The sequence below is a fragment of the Pelophylax lessonae genome (genome assembly GCF_965119305.1).
Source record: "Pelophylax lessonae genome assembly, chromosome: 8".
In the NCBI taxonomy this organism is placed as follows: domain Eukaryota; kingdom Metazoa; phylum Chordata; class Amphibia; order Anura; family Ranidae; genus Pelophylax; species Pelophylax lessonae.
The window spans coordinates 37,620,034-37,637,674 of NC_138775.1; the positions used below are offsets into that span (position 1 = coordinate 37,620,034).

A 17,641-nucleotide genomic window follows, 5' to 3' on the forward strand; every position below is an offset into this window, starting at 1 on the left:
GGTGGCAGAATTTAGACAGTGATCAGACCGGAGACTGAAAACAGAGATCCAGGATTACACCTGACACCCTGGCATGAGGAGAGGGAGTGATGGGCCTTTGAAGGAAAAGTCAAGGGAGAGGAAATATTATGAGCTCACTTTTAGAAAGATTTTGTTTTTGGAAGGTGTGTGACATCCATACTGATATGTTGATTAGTAAATTAGGAGACTGAGGTGAGAAATAGAGAGATAGATTTGGGTCTCTCATCAGCATAGAACTGAAGATGTTTTTTATATATTTCATGCCCTGTATTGAAACAGCTTTACAGATGACCTTCACCTGGCTATGCTTTCTCATCAATGCTTTCCCATGCACACGAGTCAATTTAAAGCTTTTTTTTCTCCATACATCCTAAGCGCAATATGTACTAGTCATAAAGCCTCAGTACCAAGTTTCGGCCTCCATCACGTAGCATGACAATTAAATCTGTCAGCCACAAGGGTTAAAATGGATTGTTGGGCTGTAAGTCAATAGACTAATTTCCAAAACACACAAACAGGGATGGTGTTTAGTGACAGTCCCTATCACTCAGCTGCGTTCCAGACCGAGGCACAAAGGCCATCAGATCTCTTGCTACAAAGACAGAGGCACAAAGGCCATCAGACTCTCATACTAAGGCAGAAAGGCCATCAGACTCTCATACTAAGGCAGAAAGGCCGTCAGACTCTCATACTAAGGCAGAAAGGCCATCAGACTCTCATACTAAGGCAGAAAGGCCATCAGACTCTCATACTAAGGCAGAAAGGCCATCAGACTCTCATACTAAGGCAGAAAGGCCATCAGACTCTCATACTAAGGCAGAAAGGCCATCAGACTCTCATACTAAGGCAGAAAGGCCGTCAGACTCTCATACTAAGGCAGAAAGGCCGTCAGACTCTCATACTGAGGCACAGAGACCATCAGATTGTCATACAGACTGAGGCACAAAGGCCATCAGACTCTCATACTGAGGAACAGAGGCCATCAGACATTCATACTGAGGCACAAAAGCCATCAGACTCTCATACCAAGGCACAAAAGCCATCAGACTCTCATACCAAGGAAGAAAAGCCACAAGACTCTGGCATAGAGGCCATCAGCCTCTCAGACCAAGGCACAGAGGCCATCAGACTGCCATACTGAGGCACAGAGGACATCAGACTGCCATACCGAGGCACAGAGGACATCAGACTGCCATACCGAGGCACAGAGGACATCAGACTCTGCCACTGAGGCACAGAGGACATCAGACTGCCATACCGAGGCACAGAGGACATCAGACTGCCATACCGAGGCACAGAGGCCATCAGACTCTCATACTGAAGCACAGAGACCATCAGACTGTCATACAGACCGAGGCACAAAGGCCATCAGACTCTCATACCGAGGAACAGAGGCCATCAGACTTTCATACCGAGGCACTAAAGCCATCAGACTCTCATACCAAGGAAGAAAAGCCACAAGACTCTGGCATAGAGGCCATCAGCCTCTCAGACCAAGGCACAGAGGACATCAGACTGCCATACCGAGGCACAGAGGACATCAGACTGCCATACCGAGGCACAGAGGACATCAGACTGCCATACAGAGGCACAGAGGACATCAGACTCTGCCACTGAGGCACAGAGGACATCAGACTGCCATACCGAGGCACAGAGGACATCAGACTGCCATACCGAGGCACAGAGGCCATCAGACTCTCATACTGAAGCACAGAGACCATCAGACTGTCATACAGACCGAGGCACAAAGGCCATCAGACTCTCATACTGAGGAACAGAGGCCATCAGACTTTCATACCGAGGCACTAAAGCCATCAGACTCTCATACCAAGGAAGAAAAGCCACAAGACTCTCGCATAGAGGCCATCAGCCTCTCAGACCAAGGCACAGAGGCCATCAGCCTCTCAGACCAAGGCACAGAGGCCATCAGACTCTAGTACCAAGGCACAGAGGCCATCAGACTCTAGTACCAAGGCACAGAGGCCATCAGACTGCCATACTGAGGCACAGAGGCCATCAGACTCTAGTACCAAGGCACAGAGGACATCAGACTCTCATACCAAGGCACAGAGGTCTTCAGACTCTAGCACTTCCTAATTTCAGTTGCAGAATTCCATGGATGTTTCGTGAGGCATCAGGAATGAAGTGCACACACAAGAAAGTGCATTTCCCAAGAGACAACTTACAACTCCCCATCAATAAGGAAAACAGCATCCTGATTTATTGGTGTTTACAAGATCAGTCAAGGGCAGTTTTCACAATGGTAAACAAAACAGCTTGCACCCCCCTCTGACTTTATTGCACCAGCTCAGAGTAAAATACTTTGAACTAAGTCAGCTCAGTGAAAAATATCACCAGGCTGCTAATGGTTATAGGGGCACCACAGGGGAGGGCAGGAAGGGAATCTAAATATACCCATATATGAGAAGAAAGTTACAAGACACACGATTGTGTTTGGCAAGTGTAAATTGTGCAAACAGTCATTCCGACCGAAAAGTACAACTGGGCAGCACAGTGGCTTTGTGGTTAGCACTGCAGTCCTAACCCCAACCAGGACATTCATTGATTTACATGCTCTCCCTATGCTGACAATGAAGGACAGGAAGATCTTTCACCAAATAGGTAAATATTTTCCAAGTGTGTCAAATAAAAATGCTTTTTTAATGCATCTGAAAAACACTTACCTATTTGGCACTACTTTTTTTTTTTAATAAAGCAAAGTAGTAAAAAAGCTGTCCCCTGCCAGCATGCTGCAGAGAAGGACCCTCGTTCCAAGCGTGGAAGTCAGTGGCGACCCATCCATTAAGGGCGCAGGGGCGCCGCCCTCCCTATCCATGCGTCCGGCCCCCTAATCTACTTGCAGGGCACCAGACGCATGGATTCCAATTGTTTTTTTTTTGAAGCACGTGATTAGAGCCAGAGGCTCTAATAGGCTTCAAAAAAAGGGTGGGCTCAGGGGCAGAGCACTGTGCCCTTAGCCCACCCAGTTGTGTGACAATAGCGAATAAATATTCGCTATTGCCACACCGATTCTCCTCCTGGCCAATCAGGAAGCTGGTCCTGAGACCCGTTTCCCTATTGGCCGAAAGGAGAAGCCATGCTATTGGCCAAGGAGGAGGAGGAGGAGGAGAGAGGAGATGCAGGGGAAGCCCACAGAGGAGACTGAGGGCGAAGTTGCCACCTGCCCAGGGTGAGTGAGCCGGCGACCGGGGGGGTTAGGTGTGCGGGCTGGAGCTGGTGTGGTCCAGGGGGGTATGGTGTGGTCTGTCTGCCACCCCCGGCCCATGGAGCACCAGCCGCCACTGGTGGAAGTAATGGTCTCTCTGAGGAGGTCTCACATAACCCCCGGCTGAGCCCGAGCTAAAGCTCTCCAATCAACAGGGAGCACGAGTTTTGCTAAATGCAGAGCTCTGGCTTTAACTCCACAGGGAGTGGGGCAGACCTCTGCAGAGAGACCACTGCTTCCACATAGAAAGCAAATGTCCTCCTCTACAGCATACAACATTCTGGCAGGGGACAGGAGATTATATGCAAGCTGAGGGTCTGTTCTAAAGAAAATGAACTGAAGGACATTGCACACCTTTTGTTTTGATGCACCTGGAATGTATGTACCTGATTTAAATTGAAGGTTTGTTTTAAGATAAAGAGATCCATATGATCAAAAGGCAGTTATTCATGAGTAGATCTCACATAGGGGGGCTTCTGCAGACTGTCCATTCTTGAAACAGTTGCCAGCCAGCAGCAGAAACGTTTGATCCTGCCGTCACATTCAGCACTAGCAAAGTGAAGGACATATTCTCGTTGCTCATAGGAAAGTTACATTTATTACTTATAAAAATATTCCAACATAAAACCCTTTCTGGGTGACCATGTGCTCATTATCAGATATTTGATGCATGTTAAATTATCTGATGATTATTTATTCATATTTATTACAGATACTTTATATAGTGCTGACAATTTTATGCAGTGCTTTACATATGGTATACAGTATGTACATCCGATTCTCACCAGTGATGCTTAAATCAGCTTCAACAGCAGAAATAGAGAAGGGTTAGAAGAGATTTATGATATTTTAACAAGTTGATTGCAATTTTTAAAGATTTCAAATGATCACAAATGAACAATGTGATGCTATAAATTCAAAGCCATCAGTCCGCTGTCATTAGATCAAACCAAATGACACCGGGTCATGGCATGCAATAAAACGGAGGAAAATGTGGAACATTTATTAATGTTTTATTACATATATAAAAATTCACTGTAACCTCTAGCTAATTTATCTACCTTATCATATCGCCCCTAAATAACCCATCTGGGCATAATGTACACCAACTGGTTCTAGGAGTCCCATTTACACCCTTATTGTTGTCTTCAATTATGCAACCAAACACCGTCACCTAACCAAGGTCCTCAACCAATCACAAACTAGCCTTTGGCAACTGCCTGGCAGCCAACTTTATGGAAGAAGGATTCTTACTGGTTGTTGTACGTGATCATTGCAAATTTTGTTTTGTACAGTTTACAATGCATACAAATGTGTTAACTCACCGAGAAGCAGCAAGTTGAAACAAAGACTGGCGATCTTAATTTCACATTGTAACATTATCCATCATAACAGCTTGGATTCTGTTGGTAGTTAAATGATCTCTTTGCTTCTGTATATAAAACGACGTCTAATCCAATTCTTACTCCCCGGTGGGACATATTCTGAAAACTGCAAATTATGGAACTGTTTTCACCCTAATAATACACAACAGCCACAGGGGACACTAATGGTTCAGCGATGCCTGCAAATAGTGTATAATGGGTTGTTAAAACAGACAACAATTAACCACTTACATGCCGGCACAGCTGGATCTGCCGTGAAAATAAAGAGCAAAAATTCCTTCAATATCCTGATGAATCGCACAACTTACTGCAGAGCTCAAGGGAACCTGTAATCCAGCAATTAAAGAAATGAGAGTCTCCGATAGTAAGCTGGATTTGTATCTTTAATAACTGGAAATAGGTTGTACAACTCATCAGTACTGTATTTAAGAGAAACTTGACGGAAGTTTTAAACATCTACATTATATGGAAGTGCATTTTTGGAATACATTAAAATAATAGTGTTGGCTTTAATTGCATAGTTGCCAAGTCATTTCCAAGAAGAAACATCCACCAATCACTTGCAATACAATTCAGAGCCCCACAGATCCAAAGATTCTCCACAGCATACCCAGAGACCAAAAGTTTATCCATTATAGGACCACTGATCCACAGGTTCCCCATTATAAAACCACAAATCTATGGTCACCCCATTATAAGACCCAAGACCTATAGATCTGGCACTTTTCCATTGCAAGTACCTGCTCGGCTCTACTCGGCCCTGCTTGGCCCGGTTTGCTTTTCCACTGCTGGTACCGCATGGTACGGTGTTGGAACGGTTCGGTACAGTACGGGACGGTTAACTTTTCCACTAAAGTAGTACTAAAGTGGGTGGGATGTGGGTGGGATAACAACGATTCTCTGACCAATCAGTGGCTAGTAGTGACTGCATGCAAAGGATTGTGGGATATGGTACCGGGTATGGTACCTCTTGGAACCACAATCGAGGTGGTACTGTTTTTGAGAGCCGTACCGTTCGGTTCCATGCAGTGGAAAAGCGCCGCCGTACCGTACCGAACTGTTCCTACACCATACCATGCGGTACCAGCAGTGGAAAAGCACAAAAGCGGGCTGAACCGTTCGCTTCCATGCAGTGGAAAAGCGCCATAGTACCAAGACCCATAGATTTCCCATAATAAGATGCAGACCCATAGATACTCATTATAGGAACACAGACTCATAGGCTCCCTATCACAGGGCCATAGAGGCATAGATTCCACCATTATAAGAACACAGACCTATAAATGACCTGTCACAAGACCACAGACCCACAAAGTCCCTGTCATAGGACAATACACCCACAGACTCCCCAGAACTTTGGTTTTCAATATTACAGGACCACGGACCTAAAGATTCACAGTTGCAGTGCCTCAGGTCTAAAGATTCCTTCTAACAGGTCTTCAGAACCATGGATTTTCCATTATAAGACCACAGACCCATAGATTTCCCATCATAGGACATAGATTCCCTATCCCAGGACCACAGACAAACAGTATTTCTATCATAGGGCCACGGAATCATACATTACCCATCATAGGGACACTGACGCATAGATTTCCCACTGCATGACTAGAGATCCATTACTTTCCCACACTCTAAGAACACTGCCTCACATCACTGGACTGCAACCCAAGAGATTCCACCAACATAGGACCAGGAACCAATAGGTTCCCCATTACAGGACCACAAATCCATAGAATCCCCATCACAAGTCCACAGACCCACAGATTCTCTATCACAGTACCACATGCCAATAGATTCTGCATCATAGGACCACAGATCTATAGATTTCACTTTTAAATAAACACAGACCCAAAAACTTTACCTCACAGGATCACATACTTTATTCCCCATTTTTGGACACCAGAGCAATAGTTCCCCATCTTAGGGCCACAAACCAGTAGAGTTCCTGTCATAGGATTAAAGACCCACAGAGTCCCTATCACAGAACCACTGACGCACAGATCTCCAATCAAAGGTCCACAGACCTATAGTTTTCTTATCATGTAAACCCATACCCATTGCCTCTTTATTATAAGACAACAGACCCATAGTTCTCCACAATGAGACCACAGAACCCATAGCCTCTCCAACATAACAATACATTCCCATAGTTCCCTACAATAGGACCATAGACTCATATCCGCTCTATCACAGAACCAAAAACACATAGTTCCCCACAACAAGACCATAGAACCACAGCCTCTCCATAACAGGACAATAGACCCAAAGTTTCCCTTTACAGGACCACAGTCACATTGTTCCCCACAATAGGACCATAGACCTATAGCCTCTCCATCATAGGACCACAGATTTACATACTCTCCATCATGGGATCACATGACCACCAACCCATAGTTTTCCATCACAGGTACAAAGGCCCCTAGTTCCCTACAACAGGACCACAGACCCATAGTTCCCCATCACAGGAACACAGACCCATAGTTCTCCACAATAAGACCACAGACCAATAGTTTCCCTACAATTAGACCACCGACCCATAGTTCCCCACAATAGGACCACAGACCAACAGTTCTCCATCACAGGACCAAAGATCCATAGTTCCCCAGAATAAGACCACAGACCCATAGTTCCCCACAATAGTACAACAGACCCACAGTTTTCCATCAGAGGACCAAAGATCCATAGTTCCATAGAATAAGACCACAGACCCATAGCTCCCCAACACAGGACCAAAGATCCATAGTTCCCTAAAAAAAGAACCACAGACCCATAGTTTCCCATCACAGATCCATAGTTGCCCATCACAGGACTAAAGATCCGTGGTTCCTACATACAACAGGACCACAGACCTATAGTTTACCATCACAGACCCATAGTTTCCCATCACAGGACTAAAGATCCATGGTCCCTACATACAACAGGACCACAGACCTATAGTTTACCATCACAGATCCATAGTTTGCCATCACAGGACTAAAGATCCATAGTTCCTACATACAACAGGACCACAGACCTATAGTTTACCATCACAGATGCATAGTTTCCCATCACAGGACTAAAGATCCATGGTTCCTACATACAACAGGACCACAGACCTATAGTTTACCATCACAGGACCAAAGATCCATAGTTCCTACATACAACAGGACCACAGACCTATAGTTTACCATCACAGATCCATAGTTCCCCATCACAGGACCAAAGATCCATGGTTCCTTACAACAAGAGGACCACAGACACATAGCTCCATATCACAGGACAACAGACCCATAGTAACCCATCACAGGACCACAGATCTGTAGATTTTACTTCATATCATGCAATGCTTCTCATGCTAAAAAATTAATAAAAAAGCTATTGAAAGATGATAATTGCAATAACTTCTACCAGCAAGCAGAAGAACTTACTCTCACTCTACAGCCTCATAAAACTGAGCCATCCCCAGGGATACATTTCCCAAACCAGGGCAAGTCCCTGGAAGACAAGCCTCTGCCATGCCCTTCGCACACTGCTGCCCCCATCCTGCAGAATGAAGTTTAGTTTCCCCACCAAGGTGACAGCACACCAGCCTACTTGTGCTATGTATCAATAATGACAGAGAACATAAATCCCCAGCACAAGTGTTCAGCCCTGTCCCTCTGCAGCACCAATATAGAAAAACCAACACTGAGCAGCAGCTGTGTGTGACAGATCCCTGCACTGACAGCCCATCCACCTTACCTGAGTGCAAGCTCTGCTTCCCAGATGTCTATTAATAATCCACAGAGGGGAGCCTGGCACTGCCCTGGTGCCAACTACCACCCAGCCAGCAGCACCATGCAGTCAGCAGCTCAGGTCTTCCTTGGATTGTTCCTTTGTGGCCAGCTGTAGGTCCTCGTTGTCTCAGTGTGGGGTCATCATGTCTCATGTCTCTTCATACTGCAGGCAGTCATTGGGGGTCCCCAGCAGCAGTCACTTAAAGGGATGTGTCACCCCTCTGGGAATTCCTCACTATTGTCCCATGACCCCTCTATGCTGTCATCTCCTGAGGTCTCACTTGTCTCATGCCGCCCTCAGCATCCCTCCAGCTTTACCCGATCTCCTCCAGCAGCTCCTCTTCTGTCCCCCTCCAGATTTCAATCTGCCTCCTCTCCGCTTTCCCCAACTCAGCAGACACGGCCCCGCCCCCTGCACACGCCCCCTCCAGCGCTGCAGCAGCCTGGCCAGGCTGGAAATCAGATCAATATTTGCATAGCCGCGCCCACACGTCCACTGCTCCTCGCCTGGTCACGCCCCCCAATCTCTGTAGCTGGGAGCACAATGGGAAGAAAAATGTAAGAGAGGCGGCAGCGGTGTCACCTCCAGCTACATGTCTGCGCTGCTCTGATAGCCGCTTCTCCCAGCAATCAGAATGACTGAGCACAACCTGCTGCCTGATCCCTTCTCAGCCTCGTCTGTCAATCATATTCTATGGGAGTCAGAACATTCCCCCCATTACTGGGATTTATAGAGACAGCACTTTACTTACTGTACATTTACATCAATCCCTGCCCCAAGGAGCTTACAATCTAAGACCCCGAATTCACATGCCATGGGAGCGCACAGAGCAAAGAAACCTGAGTCAGACCCCCACCACCACCCCATCACTCCATTAATTTATTACTGTGATTTATATTGCCGATAATTTACACAGCACTTTACTCACTGTACATTCACATCAGTCCCTGCTCCAAGAAGCTTACATTCTAAGATCTCGATCTCACGTGCCATGGGGGTGCACAAAGCAAAGGAACCTAAGTAAGACCACCCCCCCCCCCCCATTCATACACTCATGTTTTACTGGGATGGGATTTATATAGTGCCCACAATTTACACAGCACTTCACTTACTGTACATTCACATCAGTCCTATCCCCAAGGAGCTTACAATCTAAGATCCCAATCCCACATGCCATGGGGGGTGCACAGAGCAAAGGAACCTGAGTCAGAACATCCCTCCCCCAATTAATTTATTACTGGGATTTATATAGTGCCCACAATTTACACAACACTTTCCTTACTGTACTTAAGTCCCTGCCTCCAGAAGCTTACAATCTAAGACCCTGATCTCACATGCATACAATCATATGAAGATCAATTTAATCAGGAGCCAATTTACCTACCAGTTTAGGAGCATACTCCAAGCAAATGGGATGCCAACTACAGGCCCCCCCCCCCCCCATGGAGATAGTGCCCTGGCTGGGATGATCACTAAAGACCCCCTCCATGAAGACAGTGTCCTGGCTGGGATCCCTACTAAAGAACTTCCTCCATGCAGATAAGTGCCCTCACTAAGATGTCAACTAAATACCCCCTCAACGCAGATAGTGCCCTCATTGGGATGCCAACCAAAGACCTCCCTAATGCAGATAGTGCCCTGGCACTGATGCCAAATAAAGACCCCCCTCCATGCAGATCGTTTCCTTGGCTGGGATACAAGATAAAGACCCCCTCCATGCAGATAGTGCCCTCACTGGGCTGCCAACTAAAGATCCCCTCCTTGCAAATAGTGCCCTGGGATGCCAACTAAAGACCCCCTCCATACAGATAGTGCTCTAACTGGGATTCCCACTAAATATCTCCTCCATGCAGACAGTGCCCTGGCTAAGATGCCAACTAAAGACCCCCCTACATGCAAATAGTGTCCTGGCTGGGATGCCTGCTACAGACCCCCCCTCCATGCAGATAGTGCCCTGGCTGGGATGCCTACTAAAGACCACTTCCATGCAGATAGTGCTCTAACTGGGATGCCAACTAAAGACCTCCTCCATGCAGACAGTGCCCTGGCTAGGATGCCTACTAAAGACCCCCCCCCCCCTCCATGCAGATAATGTCCTGGCTGGGATGCCTACTAAAGACTACCCTCAATGCCGATAGTGCTCTGGCTGGCATGCCTACTATTCACCCCCCTCCATGCAGATGGTGCCCTGGCTCTGATGGCAACTAAAGACTAAAGTTCTGTAAGGCAGGAGTGTTAACCATTAAGCCACTGTCTATTAGGGCCAGTTCACAGCTGGAATCGCACAGGAACGCAGTTCTATGCAGTATGCAGTATGATCTCAGCCCATTCCTTTTAAGACCCCGTTCACACTGGGGCGACCTGTCAGGCGACCTGGTCGCCTGACAGGTCACCGTAGGTCGCCTGCCATAGAGAAGCTGTGGACCCGTTCTAATAGGAGCGACACAAGTCACTCCGACTTAGAAAAAGGGTCCGGAGCTTCTTTGGGCCAACCTGGAGCGACCTACATTGACTTCAATGTTATGAAGTCCGTGCCGGCCGCTTCGAGGTCGTGGTGCGAGCTGCGCACCGCGACCTGTGAGGTCGCCCCGGCAAGTTGGATCGCCCCAGTGTGAATGGGGTCTAAATGAAAGCATACACTACTTTGGGAAACTCACTGCAAACGCATTGCATGGTATTTCTGTACCATGCAATGCAGTGTGAGCAAACGCAATGTGCTCGCAACTTATGAAAATTTTGAAGAAAAAAAGTTTTTCTTAGCTTCTGTTAAAAAATTTAGCAAATAAGTAATTTTTCTCCTTCACTGATGTGTGCTGAGGGGGCAGCACTGTTGGGCACTAATGAAGCGACACTGATGAGCACTGATGAGAAGGCACTGTTGGGCACTGATAGGCAGCACTGATGGGCACCGATTGGCAGCACTGATAGGCTGCACTGATGGGCACTGATGAGGTGGCACTGTTGGGCACTTATGAGGCGGCACTGATGAGAAGGCACTGTTGGGCACTGATAGGCAGCACTGATGGGCACTGATTGGTAGCACTGATAGGCTTCACTGATGGGCACAGATGAGGTTGCACTGTTGGGCACTAATGAGGCGGCACTGATGGGCGCTGATGAGAAGGCACTGTTGGGCACTAATAGGCAGCACTGATGGGGCTGCACTGATTATCAGGACGCTGATGATTAGTGCCCTGATTATGAGGGTAGATGTCCCGTCACACTTTCTGGGGTTATACTTACCTGCTCTGTATAATGGAGTCAGGAAAAAGGTATGTTATTCACTGTATCCCTGTGCCCTTAGACTAAACAACCATTTAACCCTTGCAATGCAGAGGGTGCCCCACTTCAAGGGTAGATTCTGCCTCATACCTGGAGTCCAGCTTTAACATGACTGGACAGAAGACTGCTGGTGCTGGGAAAAGGGGGTGCAGCCGTGGACAGGAGTGTTTACAAGTATTGATGTGCTTTAAGACCTGGAGGTACCCACATCCTCTTATGACTGCCAAAAGACCAAATAAAAGGATTTTCCCTAACCATTGCAACAATTATTTGCTATTTAGCACTGCACTACTTTAACTGGCAATTGCCCAATTGCTGTATCCAAATTAAATTTATATCAATTTTGTCACACAAATAGAGCTTTCTTTTGGTGGCATTTGATCAGCACTGGATTTTTTATTTTTTTGCTAAACAACCAAAAAAAAAAAAAAACACTTTTCTTAGTTTCTGTTATAAAAGTTTGCTAGTAAGTAATTTTTCTTTTCCACTGATGGGCACTGATGAGATGATGCCATATAAAAAATGCAGGGATGCAGGGATGAGAAACAGAGAGATCGTTCCCCCTGTACACACCCTGTGTTGATTGTCAACACGGGGCTCTGGACTGTGATTGGACACAGCTGTTCAGTAGGTCCTGGCCATGAATCATTGGCCAGGATTTGCTGACAGACTCCGGCTGTGTACAATCACAGCAGGTGTCGGCGGGGGGTGTGCACAGTGCTGTATTTTGGCCTAGGCCAACAAGGCCCAGGCCTAGGGCGGCACTTTGCAGGGGGGCAGCAAAAAAGTTGCCCCTCTCTACCTTGGACTCTATTGGCCACTGGTTGCTAGAGCTGCCTCTCTCACCCCCTCTCTCTCATTTACCCCCTCACTATCACCCCCTCCTCTCTCTCATCCCCTTCTCTCTCTTTCTCTCACCCCCCTCTCATCCCCTCTCTCTCTCACCCCCCCTCTCTCAACCCACTTTCTCTCACCCCCTCTCTCTCTCTCATCCCCCCTCTCTCTATCATCCCCCCTCTCTCTCATCCCCTCTCTCTCTCACTCTTTGATTCCCCCCCTCTCTCTCAACCCCCCTCTCTTTCATACCCTCCTCTCTCTCCCCCTCTCTCTCTCATCCCCCCCTCTCTCCCTCCCTCCATCACTCAGCCCTCCTCTCTCTGTCCCTCACCCTTCTCTCTCTCCCACCCCCTCTCACCCCCCCTCTCGTGAGATCTCAGGGGCTCATGGGCCTTGTAGTCCTTCAATTTTGGAGGGAGTCACATCCGTTAAAAAAGTAGTGGGGCAAATTTACATAGGGGGGGGGGGGGGGGAGCAGGGTGCCCAATTTTAGTCTTGCCTAGGGCAGCACAAAACCAAAATACACCACTGGGTGTGCATGCATGCGCCCAAACCTAGAGGCAGGCAGTGTTGTACTAGTACGTTGCTTTGACTGCATGGGCCCTCCCTGTCCGCAGTACATTGGGGGCAGGTGGTGCTTAGGTGAGTAAACATGCATGCTTGGGTTGCATAGGCGTACGTGTTTATGCCTTTGGAGGAGGAATAAAAAGAACTGCTAGACACCACTGGTGTTAGCTTGTCATTTGGGAAGACGTTATTGATAAGCAGGCAATGGAATGTGTGAAGAGGTCAGGGATTGCATGCCGACTCTTCATTGTATCCCAGTCTGACTATAGCTCATCATATTGGCAAGATTGTCTTACCATTGAGTCCTGGTTCACACATATATACGATGCGGGGACCCTGCGAATCCACTTCGGGTTCCCGCATCGCATTCAACTCCCAGGCAGTTGACACTGCTATATGCAAATTGCTGGGGTGTCAATACAAAGTTAACAACACCCCCAGATCAGTTTGCATATCGCAGTGCAAACTGTCATTTCGGACATGAATTGGATTTAAATAGGTGTGAACACCCAAGCGATCCGATTCTGGTGCGGACACAAAAAAAAGGGTCCTGTGCGAGTTGTGTCCGAATGCAATGGGAATTCAGCCATACAATCTGTATGGCTGAATTTGCATCGCACAGACATCGCATGTGATCTGCAGAGCAGTGCGCTCAGAATCACATGCGACGTCTGTCATCGCATATATGTGAACCGGCGCTGAGGCTACACGCAGACCTGAGATGATTTTTCATTGTTGGGCAAGTCTGGAAACTATCCTATATACAGTACAAGGACACATTGTCACACATCCCAAAGCCACCCCAATTTAATTGATTACCCAAAATGAATTTTCTGGGATGATTGTATTCCTTCCCCCAGGATAAGACTTGCTTCTACACTGCTTGTGATTGGATGAGTTAAAGAAGCTCATCTGACTCCTCATTCATTTCTGCTGATAGAGCACAGATGATACAGGATTTATTATTATTATCACTGTTCTCATTTGCATAATTATAATTATTATGAGCCTTACCATCATACTCTATAGCATATTACAGCCGGCGCAGTACACTTCTCTACTGCAGCCAGCAGACTTCCCAGTGAAGGGGCTACGAGGCACACTCTGTAATCTATATAAAGTGTCTTTGACATTAACAGTACCGTCCTCTGAAAAGTAATCTGTGGTGGGTTGCTTTTTAGAGGGTGGTATAGCAATGGCTGACAGGCATGCAGGAGGCGCTACTGCCACCTCTCAAATGCCCCCCCCCCCCCCCCCCCTCAGTCACACATCTGAAAGAGCCCTAAGAGAAGATAGCATGCACACCATTTTTTGTTAGATTTCCTTTAATCAAAGGTTATTTAGAAGTGGTTGTAAACCCTTCCATATACCCAGTGAAGTGACAGGCCTCAGGTGATACAGAGAGATGAAATAAATCATCCTACATAAGTTGTACCTGTTTATCTACAGCTCTCTTTCCCTTACATTCCATTCAAAGTGCAGAATTTACACAGGATCTCTTAGCTGGGAAAAGCAGAGGGCAGAGAGCTGAAGTTACCCTTATGCCCCGTACACACGTGCAGATTGTCGGCCGAAAAGATTCGGCCGACGACCGATCGGCCGATTGTAGGCTTGTTAGTATGATGCTTCCGACAGCCGACAGCGCATTTTCGGCCGAACAGAATCTGTCGTGCAAGCATTAAAATTTTTGTATGCTGACACCAGAACGGCCGATTGTTTGCCAGTCAGTACAGAATTCGGCCGACAGACAGCAGATTTGCAAGACTGGGCATGCTCAGAAAAGAAAAAAGACATGGAAAGTTAACCATCACATGACATCACTTCTGCAGTCGGCTGTTGTTGGCTGACAAAATTCGTGTGCAGTCTTTTGCAGTTTTCAAACGACAGGACAGCCCTGGACAAAAGACGGCCGATCGTTCGGCCGACGATCGGTACGTGTGTACGAGGCATTAGTGAGGAGAACTCTGAGAGCTGATTGGAGGGAAGGGACACACCCTCTACACACAGCACACAGGAACAGAGCTGAGGCTGTCAATCACAGGCGCTGTGCTGGAGCTCCCTCCCCTGTCACAATTTTTCTCTTGGTGTCAGGAAAACTTGTCAGAAGTGATTCATATTGATAGCAGAGGTACACATTATAGAGGAATATGCTCAGAGAATGGATTGGGTAAAACCATTGGTATTGTTTGGGGGGGGGGGGGGATTTTTACACTTCCTGACCCTGGGACACAACAGGAAGTGAGAAGAAATCTCTCAAAAGTGATGGATATTCCCTCTTAGACATCTGTCACTGCTGGAAGATTTCCACTTTCCTCTTGTTCTGGTGACAACTGTAACATTTTGCTTTCACATCACTTTCTCTCCTGTGATAAGGATTACATGGAGAATAGAGAGGGAGAATCTCAGCAGGGAAACGGCAATAAATTCCTGACAAAGGTTCCAACCAGTGGTGGCCCGTCCATTGGGGGTGATGGGGCGCCGCCCCCCCCTGTCCATGCATCCGGCCCCCTAATCTTCATGCAGGGCGCCGGACGCATGGATTCCAATGGGGTTTTTTTTTTTTTTTGAAGAACGTGATTAGAGCCAGAGGCTCTAATAGGCTTCAAAAAAGGATGGGCTCGGGGTGCAGAGAACTGCACCTTGATCCCACCCAGTTGTGTGACAACAGCAAATGAATGTTTGCTATTGCCACACAGATTCTCCTCCTGGCCAATCAGGAAGCGGGTCCGATTGGCTGAAAGGAGAAGCCATGCTATTGGCCAAAGAGGAGGAGGAGGGAGGAGACGCAGGGGAAGCCCAAGGAGGAGACTGAGGGGGAAGCCGCCGCTGCCTGCCCAGGGTGAGTGAGCCGGCGACCGGGGGGGGGGGGGGGGTTGTGTGTGGGTTAGGTGTGTGCGGGCTGGAGCTGGTGTGGTCAGGGGGGGGGGGGGTATGGTGTGGTCCGTCTGCCGCCCCCCTCTCGGTCCATGGAGCACCAGCTGCCACTGGTTCCAACCTTTTCCCACTTTATCCAAAATAATAAAGAAAAAGGTTTTGGCTTCACATACACATCTATTCTCTGCCGCCTCTATACGATTTGCCATAGAGATGCAACCGATCTGGGAGTCAACATATTTAAAGCGGTATTAAACCCAAAACCAACATTTATTATGTTGCGCTTAGCAATTCTTAGATATGATGGCTGCATTCTTTTTCAGGCTTTCTTTCTTCTATTTTTACCTGGTGATCCAGCCAGTAAGTCTGTTGTTTTTTCAAAAGAACAAGCTCTCTTGCACTGAAGATGTATCAGCTACACAGATGAGGCAAATAATTCAACACTGACAGGGTTGCTTTCAATGATCAGTTTTATTTATGTAAAACTTTTGTCTCCCTTTAAACTGTTGCTGCTGGAGTTTGGCTTCCATTTGTTAGAGTACTTAAATCTGGTATATATCTAACATTCCCCTCCCCCCAGACTGAAAATACTGCTGTCCAAAGGTGCCTCCTTTGCTCCTTCAAACAGAGTGGAGACACTATTATAGGAGGTGTGTTACTGGCCGGGTCACAAGGTGAAAACAGAGGAAAAAGAGCCTAAAATAGGAAAATTAATGCAGCCACCACATCTAATGATTTGTAAACTGCAATATATTACATTTTTGGTTTTGGGATTATTACCGATTTAACCAGTTCTTGATTTTGCTATAGCTGAAAGCCATAGCACACAGCTGATCACAGATAGGGGTAAAGGGCCAATCACAGCGGCCCTTTACCAAGTGATCAGCTGTGTCTAATCACAGCTGATCACATGTAAATAAGCTTGCTTGGTTATTGGCATTCCTTTCCTCTCCTGCTGTCACAGCAAGGATAACAGGGGACATCAACAGTGATAATCAGTGCAGCCCCAACAGTGTCCATCAGTACTGCCTATCAGTGCCCATCAGTGCTGCTTTTCATTGTCCATCAGTTCTGCCATCAGTGCCTATGGTTGCTACCTATAGTGCAGCCTATCAGTGCCTCCTATTAGTGCCCATAAGTGCCACATATCAGTGTGGGTTTATCAGTGCCTCCTCATCAGTGTCCATCAGTGCCACCTCATCAGTGCCCATCAGTGTCACATATCAGTGTGGGTTTATCAGTGCCACCTCATCAGTGCCCATCAGTGCTGCCTCATCAGTGCCCATCAGTGCAGCCTCATCAGCGCACATCAGTGCAGGCTCATCAGTGCCCATCAGTGTGGGTTTATCAGTGCCTCCTCATCAGTGCCACATATCAGTGTGGGTTTATCAGTGGCTCCTCATCAGTGCCACCTCTTCAGTACCCATCAGTGCAGCCTCATCAGTGCCACATATAAGTGTGGGTTTATCAGTGCCTCCTCATCAGTGTCACCTCATCAGTGCCATATATCAGTGTGGGTTTATCAGTGCCGCCTCATCAGTGCCCATCAGTGCTGCCTCATCAGCGTGCATCAGTGAAGGAAAAAAATTACTTATTAGCAAACTTTTATAAGAGAAACAAAGAAAAGTGTTTGTTTTTTTTTTCAAAAATTTTTGGTCTTTTTAAAAACCACCACAAGAAATCTCTATTT

The 17,641-nt window shown here is 47.1% G+C and overlaps 1 protein-coding gene across 3 annotated transcripts in view; it reads right to left on the minus strand.

Annotated features, from left to right (window-relative positions):
* The window catches only part of PLXNB1 (plexin B1), a 356,193-nt gene extending 347,433 nt beyond the window's left edge, over nucleotides 1–8,760 (minus strand). For 2 of the 3 annotated variants that reach the window (XM_082265197.1, XM_082265195.1), the window contains exon 1: nucleotides 8,356–8,760. The gene's annotated coding sequence lies outside the window, so the exon portion shown is untranslated. Of the gene's footprint in view, nucleotides 1–8,339 lie in introns of all 3 variants that reach the window. The other variant, XM_082265196.1, reaches the window with a different exon arrangement.
* Between the last annotated feature and the right edge of the window lie 8,881 nt (nucleotides 8,761–17,641).